Source organism: Hyla sarda, chromosome 5 (genome assembly GCF_029499605.1).
Source record: "Hyla sarda isolate aHylSar1 chromosome 5, aHylSar1.hap1, whole genome shotgun sequence".
NCBI lineage: Eukaryota > Metazoa > Chordata > Amphibia > Anura > Hylidae > Hyla > Hyla sarda.
This window is the reverse complement of record NC_079193.1, coordinates 206245106-206257442: the sequence shown is the minus strand read 5'-3', so window position 1 is coordinate 206257442 and position 12337 is coordinate 206245106. Positions and strand designations below refer to the sequence as shown.

General features: G+C 41.6%; 1 protein-coding gene across 6 annotated transcripts in view; it reads right to left on the bottom strand.

The window, feature by feature from the left end:
* The window catches only part of CDH20 (cadherin 20), a 507006-nt gene that overhangs the window by 237826 nt on the left and 256843 nt on the right, over nucleotides 1-12337 (bottom strand). For all 6 annotated transcript variants that reach the window (XM_056520978.1, XM_056520981.1, XM_056520977.1 and 3 more), the window contains one exon: nucleotides 5496-5522. The gene's annotated coding sequence lies outside the window, so the exon portion shown is untranslated. The remainder of the gene's footprint in view (nucleotides 1-5495; nucleotides 5523-12337) is intronic.

The window sequence follows — 12337 nt, the reverse complement described above, 5'->3', positions numbered from 1 at the left end:
TGCGATTTGCGCCGATTCCGGGTCATTACGTGTCTATGGTGACCCAGTGACCCGGAATAGAAGGGGGATCACGGGTGTCTAAGACACCCACGATCCCCCTAAAGCGATAGGAGTGAGGTGGCACGGGTGCCACCCCTCCTATCCCTGCTATTGGTGGTCGATCGCGACCACCAATAGCAGATCAGGGGCGGAGGGGTTAACTTTCGTTTTCCCCATCCTGCCCTCCCACAATAGGCGGGGCAGAACGGGGAAAATGAAGAGGAGCGGCGCCGGAGTCCACTTACCCCTCCGGAGGCTGCGGAGATCTGCGGCGGCGTGCGGCAGAAGAGGACGGCTCCCGGATGCGACGGAAGCCGGTGAGTAGTTGCCTAGCAACATCTAGAGGGCTACAGTCTGAGACCACTATAGTGGTCTCTAGACTGTAGCCCTCCAGATGTTGCAAAACTACACCTCCCAGCATGCCCAGACAGCTGTTTGCTGTGTGGGCATGCTGGAATTTGTAGTTTTGCAACAGCTGGAGGTCTGCAGTTTAGAGACCACTGCACATTGATCTCTATACTGCCCTCTAGATCTTGCAAAACTACAACTCCTAGCATGCCCACACAGCTGTTTGTTGTCTGGGCATGCTGGGAGTTGTAGTTTTGCAACATCTGGAGGTCCACAGTTTGGAGATCACTGTTCAGTGGTCTCTAAATTGTAGCACTCCAGATGTTGCAAAACTTTCAAATCCCAGCATGCCCACATAGAAAACAGCTGTCTCTGCATGCTGGGAGTTGTAGTTGCGTACCTCCAGCTGTTGCATAACTACATCTCCCAGCATGCCCTTCTGTGATCAGTCATGCTGGGAATTGTAGTTTTGCAAAAGCTGGAGGCACACTGGTTGGAAAATACTGAGTTGGGTAACAGAACCTAACTCAGTATTTTCCAACCAGTGTGCCTCCAGCTGTTTCAAAACTACAACTCCCAGCATGTACTGACAGACCGTGCATGCTGGGAGTTGTAGTTTTGAAACAGCTGGAGGCTCACTGGTTGGAAAATACTGAGTTAGGTTAACAGAACCTAACTGAAGGTTTTCCAACTTGTGTGCCTCCAGCTGTTGCAAAACTACAACTCCCAGCATGTACTGACAGACCGTGCATGCTGGGAGTTGTAGTTTTGCAACAGCTGGAGGCTCACTGGTTGGAAAATATTGAGTTAGGTAACAGAACCTAACTGAAGGTTTTCCAACCAGTGTGCCTCCAGCTGTTGCAAAACTACAACTCCCAGCATGTACTGACAGACCGTGCATGCTGGGAGTTGTAGTTTTGAAACAGCTGGAGGTTCCCCCCCCCATGAGAACGTACAGTCTACATTCACACAGGCGGGTTTATAGCAGGTTTCCTGCTTCAAGTATGAGCTGTGGCAAATTTTTCGCCGCAGCGCAAGTTCCTAGCGGGAAACTCACCGTAACCCGCCAGTGTGAATGTACCCTAAAAACACTACACTACACTAACACCTAATAAAGAGTAAAACACTACATATACACCCCCTTACACTGTCTCCCCCCCCCCCCCCCAATAAAAATGAAAAACGAATTGTACGGCAGTGTTTCCAAAACGGAGCCTCCAGCTGTTGCAAAACAACAACTCCCAGCATTTCCGGACAGCCACTGACTGTCCAGGCATGCTGGGAGTTTAGCAACAGCTGGAGGCACCCTGTTTGGGAATCACTGCCGTAGAATACCCCTATGTCCACCCCTATGCAATCCCTAATTTAGTCCTCAAATGTGCATGGTGCTCTCTCACTTTGGAGCCCTGTCGTATTTCAAGGAAACAGTTTAGGGACACATATGGGGTATCGCCGTACTCGGGAGAAATTGCACTACAAAGTTTTTACACTAACATGCTGGTGTTGCTCTTTACTTTTTATTTTCACAAGAGGTAAAAGGAAAAAAAGACCCCCAAAATTTGTAACGCAATTTCTCCTGAGTACAGAAATACCCCATATGTGGTCGTAAAATGCTCTGCGGGCGCACAACAAGGCTCAGGAGTGAGAGTGCACCATGTACATTTGAGGTCTAAATTGGTGATTTGCACAGGGGTGGCTGATTTTACAGCGGTTCTGACATAAACCAAAAAAAATAAATACCCACATGTGATCCCATTTTGGAAACTACACCCCTCACGGAATGTAACAAGGGGTATAGTGAGCATTTACGCCCCACAAGTGTCTGACAGATTTTTGGAAAAGTGGTACGTGAAAATGAAAAATGTAAACACATCCGACTTTAACAAAAAGTTGTCAAACACCTGTGGGGTGTTAAGGCTCACCGTACCCCTTATTACGTTCCTTGAGGGGTGTTGTTTCCATAATAGTGGGCGATGTGGTTTTTTTTGTTGTCCTGGCACCATAGGGGCTTCCTAAATGGGACATGCCCCCCAAAAACCATTTCAGAAAAACTCACTATCCTAAATCCCATTGTTGCTCTTTTGCTTCTGAGCCCTCTAGTGCACCCGCCGAACACTTGACATACACATATGAGGTATTTTCTTACTCGAGAGAAATTGGGTTACAAATTTTGAGAGGATTTTTTTTCCTTTTACCCCTTGTAAAAATTCAAAAACTGGGTCTACAAGAACATGCCAGTGTAAAAAATGAAGATTTTGAATTTTCTCTTTCACTTTGCTGCTATTCCTGTGAAACACCTAAAGGGTTAACACACTTACTGAATGTCATTTTGAATACTTTGAGGGGTGCAGTTTTTATAATGGGGTCATTTATGGGGTATTTCTAACCAGAAGACCCTTCAAATGTACTTCAAACCTTAACTGGTCCCAGAAAAATTCCGATTTTGAAAATTTTGCGAAAAATTTGAAAATTGTTGCTGAACTTTGAAGCCCTCTGATGTTTTCCAAAAGTAAAAACTCATCAATTTTATGATGCAAACATAAAGTAGACATATTGTATATGTGAATCAATATATAATTTATTTGGAATATCCATATTCCTAATAAGCAGAGAGCTTCAAAGTTAGAAAAATGCAAAATTTTCACATTTTTCATGAAATTTTTGAATTTTTCACCAAGAAAGGATGCAAGTATCGCCGAAAATTTATCACTAACATAAAGTAGAATATGTCACAAAAAAACAATCTCAGAATCAAATTTATAAGTATAAGCATCCCAGAGTTATTAATGCTTAAAGTGACAGTGGTCAGATTTGCAAAAAATGCTCCCGTCCTTAGGGTCATAATGGGCTCCGTCCCCAAGGGGTTAAACATAAAAACATTTGATTTCTGAGTGGATTCATATTTAAGTGTAGGTTATAAAAGGCTTGCACAAGCATAAAGCAAAACATGAAAACAACTACAAAAAAAAGAAATGACCCTTGTTCGAAAGTCTTCATACCTTTAGTTAATATTATGAATTGCCCTTTTTAGCTTCAATGGCAACATGCTTTCATTTATAACATGTCTATTGTCTATTAGGCCCTGAATTTTTGCAGGTGGTATAACTGCCTATCTGCCTTGCCAAAATACCTCCAGATCATGCAAGATCTTTTGGTGTCTTGCATGGATTGTGCATTTGAGGTCTCCCCAGAGGGGCTAGAGGATATTAAAATCACAAGACTGTGATGGCCACTCCAGAACCTTTACCTTTTTCTGCTGTATCCACTGAAGGGTCAACTTGGCCTTGTGCTTAGGATCATTGTCATGCTGCTCAGTCCAAGAACAACTAATACACAGCTTACATGCAGAAGAATGCAAATTGTCTGCCAATATTATCTGATAACATACTGCATTTATCTTCCCATCAATTTTTACAAACTTCCCAGTGCCTTCAGAGCACTCATCCCCAAAACATCATCAAGCCACCACCATGCTTCACAGTGGGGATGAGATTCTTTTTGCTTTAGGCCTTGTTGACCCTCTCTAGATATAGCCATTATGGTTGTAACCATAAAGCTCTGTTTTGGTCTCGTCACTCTAAATTGCAGTGTTCCAGAAGCTGTAAGGTATGAAGGGGTGTTGGGCATAGTGTAATCGGACTTACTTGTGGCATTGATGCCACAAAAGGCTTTTTTCTGACAACTGGACCATGCAGCTTATTTTTTGTTCAAGTATTTCTCCAGGGGTTACCTGTGGGTTTTCCTTGTATCCCAAACAATTCTTCTGACAGTTCTGGCTGAAATCTTTCTTGGTCTACCTGACCTTGGCTTGGTATCAAGAGATCCTTAATTCTTCACTTCCTAATAAGTTATTGAAGTACTGACTTGCAATTATATGGCTTCGGATGTATTTTTATATCCTTTTCCATATTTATAAAGTATCATTACCTGGTTACACAGGCCTTTGGACAGTTATTTTCTGCTCCCTATGGCCCAGTATCTTACCTACTTAGAGCAACCACATGATAGCGGACACAATCATGGATTATTTATACACAGACACAAATTGCAATTATAAAGGCTGCAGGTTATTGCCACTTCAACCTGTGTGTGTCACCTTGTAACAAGGTCAAACATGTAAACTTTTGACCAAGGCAATTTAGTGATTTCTGTTATACTAATTTCAAAAGGAGCTAAACAACTATGTGACAGTTAATGGCTTCATATGAAAGCTATCCTTAAAGGAGTACTCCGGTGGAAAACTACATATATATTTTTTTCAAATCAACTGTTGCCAGAGAGTGAGACAGATTTGTAAAAAAAAACTGCTATTAAAAAAGCACTGTGGTCAGACAGAAAAGAACAACTCAATTTCCTCTGTAGTATACTGCAGCTGATAAGTACTGAAAGGATTAAGATTTTTTAAATAGAAGTGCCTTTCTGGAATCAGTTGATTTGAAAAAGAAAAAAAACATTATGTTTTCCACCGAAGTACCCCACCGAAGGCAGACCATAGAATTTGATCGGTGGAGCAGCATAGGAGCTCCATGGATAGTCTGTTGAATCTCTGAAATACCTTGTTACACTTCAGATGCTATGATCAGTATTGATCACGGCATCTGAAGGGTCAGTGTCAGGCATCAGCATGATTGCTGATGTCTGCCATTACCAGTGGGTGCCCAGCTGCTTATATCAACCGGAAGCTGTGGTCTATGTAGCAAGCAGAGCCCCTGTGCTCAATCCATATTTTGGATGGGACTCAGGAAGTACAATGTACCAGGCAGCCAGAGTTTACAGGTATACCCTGCGTCCAATAGGGATTAACATATCTTGTATAAAATTGTCATTATTGTTAGTGGCTGCTAGGTAAATTTGTTTGAAGAATACAGATTAGGTAAATTATTAAAGTGAGTGTTTTTTTGTAAAACAGGAAAAGGCTTTGCGCTTTAGTACATCTAAGATATGTAGATTTGTATTAGTTGCTTAAAATCTTACAATTGGTAAATATTATTAGCAGTTAACACACAGGAAGACAACAGGAGATAATATACAATGTGATTGAACATGTGTGAAGTTTTACAGCAATAACTGAAGATCCACTTTAGTGAGATATTAATATGCAGTCTTACCTTTCTCATGAAACATCTAATCAGCTCCTAAGAATGGAGAAGAAATGAAATATTAGCATATATAAAAGTGAAGAACACTGCTCTCCATCATAAGCTTGACTGAATTCTACTAAAAGTCCAGTGGAAAACAAAGCCTTATTCCCTATGAACCAGTATGCTCTAGAAACTATTACTGTCTGTTGGGGAATTTGATGCAATTTTTTCCAGAACTGTTGAAGTTGAGAAGATGTTATCAAGCCAAGCAAAAAATCTGGATGAATTATGTATAAACTGCCTTGTGTCATTGTATCTCTTGTTGTCCACATCAATTTTATAAGTTTTGAAAGAGTTCTATTGGACCAGAATGAATGCACAAAATTCACAATAAAATACAGGGTGAACCAAAAACAAAGGACTAAATAATAAATCAATTACCGACAGAAATGTCTCTCTGGTTTATACATATTCTTAAATATAATTAAAAACAGATTCCACATGGACAAGCCAGACAAGCATGATACTTTTTAGGAACATTCAGTATGAGAGTAAAACATATTTGCTAAAATAAACTTTAAAATTACACACCAATATTGCAATTATATAAAATTAAATCAATTGTATTATATCTTCTGTGTTTCCTCACAGGCCAGGTATAGCTCATCTAGGTAATAAACAAGGAAGAAGTCTAAGGCATAACAAGGTACAGCTTGTGGTGTTGCCCATGTTGGGCAAGTGTCCTGATGATAGGGACAGATTGCCTATATTACTACTTCCTACTCTCCATTAGTGTTGAGCGGTATAGGCCATATTCGAATTCGCGAATATTCGCAAATATATGGACGAATATTCATCATATATTCGCTAAATTCGCATATTCGTAATATTCTCATTTTATTTTCGCATATGCGAAAATTCGCGTATGCGAAAATTAACATATGCGAAAATTAGCATATACAAAAATTTGCATATGCGAAAATTCGCACGCCAGTCTCACACAGTAGTATTAAAGCCTTCTTTACACCACACAAGCTGAAAGCAGAGAGGGGTGATCACTGATCACAAAAAAAAAACAAAAAAAAAACAATATTTGTAATTACGAATATATAGTGCGATATTCGCGAATAAAATTCGCATTGCGAATATTCACGAGCAACACTACTCTCCATATCAAAATGATAAGCAGCACATGGTCTTCAGTTTTGTGATAGGAATCTCCCTAAGGCTGGGTTCCCATACATCAGAGTTTTCCTCTAGCGTGTACCGGTAGAACTGATGATTGACATTTGAATGAGACAGTTCACAATCATCAGGCTTCTCAATTTGGACACCAGATGGTTGGACACGTCGGACAGCACCGGACAGAGGAACGCAGATTGCTGCGTTACCCTGTCCAGCATCCAGAAACAATGAACACTGGATGCTACACAACTGATGACAACTGAAGCATGTTGTCATCAGTTATGGCATCAGTTGTGTCTAGATCTAGGCTGAGTTCACCTATGCCGGACACCGGATGTATTTGAACCCAGCCTAACCAAACAGATTATCCAGCAAAAACCTATACAAACATGGAGATAATTTACAAACTCTTTGCAGATATAGCCTATGGTTGGATTTGAACACATGAACCTAGCACTACAAAGCAACAATGCTAAGTACCTTGAGGCTATTATCACATATGGCAGTTTTTTTTTCTTTTAACTTTCACTGCTATTTTTCGAGCTAAAGCCAAAAGTGGAAAAAAAGGGAAATGTAAAGAAATAATAATACAATTTTAATAGTATTTGTAAAATGGAATTGACTTGCGGCTAAATTTGGGATTTTCCATTCTTCACCCTGAATATCCCTTGTGGAGCTATATACTTTCCTGGAAGGAATCATGAGGACATTCATTACCCTGGAGTAGTCTCTAACCCTGGAGTTAGTTACAACTTATTACTGAGCATCTAGGAAAAAGAAATGACAGAATTCTCACTGGGTCAGTTTTCAGAATAGTCTTTTTTTTTTTTTTACCAAAATATATCATGATAAATTATATGCTTCAGCTCTGTTTTACTAGTATATTGTGAATGTCATAAGCATATAAAACAAGTATAAAAAAGGGCATATACAACTAAACCCAGTGAACCGTTGTATATGGCTATTAAGAGTAAACACTTATTATAACAAAATTAAATACACACAAAACATTAATTAACAGTAGAAAGAATAATGACATTACAGCATTTGCCAGGAGCGTACTAGAAAAAGCTCATGGTAAATACTGTAAAATGGAATAATTAGTAATCTCTTTAATCCCTTATCAGTTATATGAAAATGGAAAAACCCTCTAATGTAAATCTGTTCAATGTCAAACAACTTAGGAAGTTTTCTTTAATAACCTTTCAAAGTACCATATATCTAATTGTCGTCATAATTTTATTAGTTTTGCAGTTAAGAATAAGGGTTGTTATGTTTATTGGGATACACTTGGATTAATCACTTACAGAAGGCATGACTGACCTGGATGTGCATGGCCCATATCTTAGACAGACCTACTATTATTAAAGGTGTTTTTATTGGGTTTAAATGATCTAAGGCCTACCCTAAAGATAGGACATCAATCGCTGATTACTCCCACAATCAGCTTCTTTATACAGTGAATAGGGCTGAAAGCTATGGGCTGTTTATCGTGTTGAGGTGGCACTGGGTTACTGCAGCCCAGATCTTTTTCAAATCAATGTGAGCTGAGCTAGAGTAACCTACTGCCACCACTACACAATTAGGGGTGTGTGACTTCGGGTCCCATTCACTGTGTAGTGCAGTGGGGATGCTGGTGTCGACACCCTGCTGATTAGCGATTGATGGCCTATGCTAAAGAAAAGCCATAAATCATTTAAACCTAGAAACCCCATTTAAACCCAGAAAATGGCACAAAGCTACTGCACACCTGCTCAAAGCAAGAATGATAAGAAAACATGCACATTTTTATACATTTAACACAATTCATTCCAATAATCTTTTTTTAAGGGGTTATCCAGGAACCGAAAAACAGAGAAAATGTATTTCAAAGACAGCTCCCCGTCTGTCTCCAGGTTGGGTGTGGTTCTGCAGCTCAATTCCATTTAAGTGAATGGAGCCAAGTTGTAATACCACACCCAAAGTGGAGACAGACAGGGAGTGGTCTTTGAAAGGAATTAAGTATTTTTTTTCGATTCCTGGATAACTCCTTTAAGACTGGCATATAAAATATGTCCCAATATGCTTATGTTGGTTGTTAGCATGAAATTTACATTTATCTTTTTCACCATCACATATCTCCAGAAAGAGAGTGCAAAAACATAACTTTTCACATTTAAAAGATGCTAGATAAACCGAATAAACAGAATATACCAGTTAATTTTAATGAAATAGAAATTCAGTTTATAAAATCTGTATTATCAATAAAAGTGGGGTGAGAGTTCACTAAAATTTCAATTTTGTGTAGCCATGGATGCAGTTAAAGGGATACTCCGCCCCTAGACATCTTATCCCGGGCCCTGCTGCTGGGGACCCCCGGGATCTCCGCTGCGGCACCCCGCTATCATTACTGCACAGAGCAAACTCGCTCTACTCGCTCTATCCAGCGATACAGGGGCCGGAGCATTGTGACGTCATGGCGGGCCGTTACGTTACGAGGGGACGGAACCGTGACATAATGATTCTCCGGCCCCTGTATTGCCCATCATTACTAGAGATGAGCGAACTTTTCAAAAATTCGATTTGGCCGATTCGCCGAATTTTCCGGAAAAGTTTGTTTCGATCCGAATTTTTTCGCGGCAAATCTATATTAAAAAAGGCTATTTCTAGCCTACATACAGCCTCTATAGGGGTATAGAACACTTTGCTGTGTTCTAAAACGCATATGGAGTGTGCTGGGTTAGTGAAATAATACTGTTATTCAGAATAACATGCAGATTACCGGCATCGCTTTTAGAATCACTACCGCACAGCAGCACAATGACAGAGCCTGGTGGTGGCATCAGTGTCAGGAGACCATATAGTGACTGAATGACAGCGTGGAGGTGCTGGCAGCATGAGGAGACCATTTAGTGGCTGAATGGCACAGCGTTGAGGTGTTGGCAGCATGAGGACACCGTATAGTGGCTGAATGGCACAGTGTGGAGGTGTTGGCAGCATGAGGACACCATAAAGTGGCTGAATGACACAGCTTGGATGAAGCTGAAGTATGAGGACACCATATAGTGGCTGAATGACACAGAATGGAGGTGTTGGCAGCATGAGGACACCATATAGTGGCTGAATGGCACAGTGTGGAGGTGATGGCAGCATGAAGACACCATATAGTGGCTGAATGACACAGCTTGGATGAAGCTGAAGCATGAGGACACCATATAGTGGCTGAATGACACAGCATGGAGGTGTTGTCAGCATGAGGAGACCATATAGTGGCTTAATGACACAGAATGGACATGTTGGCAGCATGAGGACACCATATAGTGGCTGAATGACCCAGCTTGGGTGAGGCTGAAGCATGAGGACACCATATAGTGGCTGAATGACACATAATGGAGGTGTTGGCAGCATGAGGACACCATATAGTGGCTGAATGGCACAGTGTGGAGGTGTTGGCAGCATGAGGACACCATATAGTGGCTGAATGGCACAGCGTGGAGGTGTTGGCAGCATGAGGACACCATATAGTGGCTGAATGACACAGCTTGGATGAGGCTGAAGCATGAGGACACCATATAGTGGCTGAATGACACAGAATGGAGGTGTTGGCAGCATGAGGACACCATATAGTGGCTGAATGGCACAGTGTGGAGGTGTTGGCAGCATGAGGACACCATATAGTGGCTGAATGACACAGCTTGGATGAGGCTGAAGCATGAGGAGACCATATAGTGGCTGAATGAGACAGCATGGAGGTGTTGTCAGCATGACGAGACCATATAGTGGCTGAATGACACAGCATGGAAATGTTGGCAGCATGAGGACACCATATAGTGGCTGAATGACACAGCTTGGATGAGGCTAAAGCATGAGGACACCATATAGTGGCTGAATGACACAGCATGGAGGTGTTGTCAGCATGAGGAGACCATATAGTGGCTTAATGGCACAGTGTAGAGGTGTTGGCAGCATGAGGACTAGGCCTTCACAATCCCTAAGATTAAAAGATGAATTAAGAAATTTAAACCAAAGATTTTTGATTGCGGGTGCTACCTATGAGAAAATGTGAAATTCCCAGACCCAGGCCCAACAACGGCATCAGTAACCCATATATTGCCTGAATGACACAGCCTGGAGTTGGCTGATGCACGATTACACACCAGGGCTTCACAATCCCTCCAAAAAAACACCACAATTTTAGAAATTTTTGAGAAAGATTTTGGATAGCAGGTGCTACCTATGAGAAAAAATGAAATTACCAGACCCAGGCCCCACAGCGGCATCAGTAACCCATATATTGCCTGAATGACACAGCCTGGAGTTGGCTGATGCACGAGTACACACCAGGGCTTCACAATCCCTCCAAAAAAACACCACAATTTTAGAAATTTTTGAAAAAGATTTTGGATAGCGGGTGCTACCTATGAGAAAATTTAAAATTAACAGACCCAGGCCCCACAGCGGCATCAGTAACCCATATATGGCCTGAATGACACAGCCTGGAGTTGGCTGATGCACAAGTTCACACCAGGGCTTCACAATCCCCCCAAAAAACACCACAATTTTAGAAATTTTTGAAAAAGATTTTGGATAGCGGGTGCTACCCATGAGAAAATTTGAAATTAACAGACCCAGGCCCAGCAGCGCCATCATTTTTTTATTTGAAATTTAAAACAACCTTTGCGTGTCCCGGACCCCAGCGTGTGGGTACAAAGGACCAAATCCAACAAGCCCCCACAGGGCTCATGTGGCCGTGAGATTTAGGCGAAACGTCTCCATTACCCTGACCGGCCATTGTTTCCAAGACTTCTCGCCAAGGCAAACCATGTGAAGAACAGCGTGACACCGCCGTGACCTGCACACATGGAAGGGCCACTGAGACTTGTCCGGGCAGTGGAGGCTTAAGACACAGAGGAGGATGTGGAGGAGGAGTAGCACACTGTCGCAGGACCAACGGGCTGACAGAGTGTAGCAGGAAGCAGCATTGAGTACACAACAGGGCTTCAGAATCCCAAAGAAAAAACAACCATTTTTAAAATAATTTTAAGAATATTTAGGACAGCGGGTGCTACCTATATGTTGCATGAATGACACACCCTGTAGTTGGCTGATGCATGAGTACACACTAGGGCTTCAAGAAGACTTAAGGATAGCGGGTGCTACCTATGAGAAAATTTGAAATTCCCAGACCCAGGCCCAGCAGCGCCATCAGTAAACCATATATTGCCTGAATGACACAGGCTGGAGTTGGCTGATGCATGAGTACGCACCACAGCTTCACAATCCCTAATAAAAAAAGACAAACATTTTTGACGAAAAATTTTAACGAAAATTTAGGACAGTGAGTGCTCTCTATATATTACCAGAATGACGCAGCCTGGAGTTGGCTGCAGCATGAGGAGACCATTGAAATGTGTGATTTTTTAATTTGAAATTTAAATCAAAATTTGTGTCCCGGACCCAGCCATGTGGGTACAAAGAACCTAATCTCACAAGCACCCACAGGGCTCATGTGGCCATAAGATGTAGGCGCAACGTCTCCACAGCCCTGACCGGCCATTTTTGGTTTATGTACCTTTGTTTAAGAACAAGCGCATATCCAAGAGTCCATATGAAATAAAGAAGCAGAGTTCATCCCTCTGCGTATTTTTTTTGAAAATTTTACTTAAAAGATCACACTCAACAATCATTCAAAGGTGTAATGGTTA